Here is a 473-nt window from a genome sequence, read left to right on the forward strand (position 1 = left end):
GGTAGCTGGATGTGAGGTAGCTGGATGTGAGAGCCCAATCCTGTGTAAAATATCAATTAAACGAGTGTGATTTACTGTGTCAAATGTCTTTGATAAATCAATAAACAGCAACACAATGCTTTTTGTTATCAAGAGCCTGAATAAGATCATTAATAACCTTTAAGGTGGCAGTAACAGTACTATGTTTTTTCCTAAAACCAGACTATACATTTTGTAAGACACAATTAGAATCTAAAAAATTCTTCAATTGATCTGCCACTAATTTTTCAAAAATATTTGCTAGGATACATAGTTTAGAAATTGGTCTGTAATTGTTAACCTGTGATGCTTCTCCACTTTTAAATAGAGGTAAAACAAATGCTGATTTCCAGACACTAGGAATTTTATTAGAACTTAAACTTAGATTAAAAATATGAGACAATGGCTCTGCTATAAACTCTGCAGCTAATTTTAGAAAAAAAGGATCCAAGTTA

This window comes from Poecilia formosa, unplaced genomic scaffold (genome assembly GCF_000485575.1).
Source record: "Poecilia formosa unplaced genomic scaffold, Poecilia_formosa-5.1.2 Scaffold642, whole genome shotgun sequence".
Classification (NCBI taxonomy): Eukaryota; Metazoa; Chordata; class Actinopteri; order Cyprinodontiformes; family Poeciliidae; genus Poecilia; species Poecilia formosa.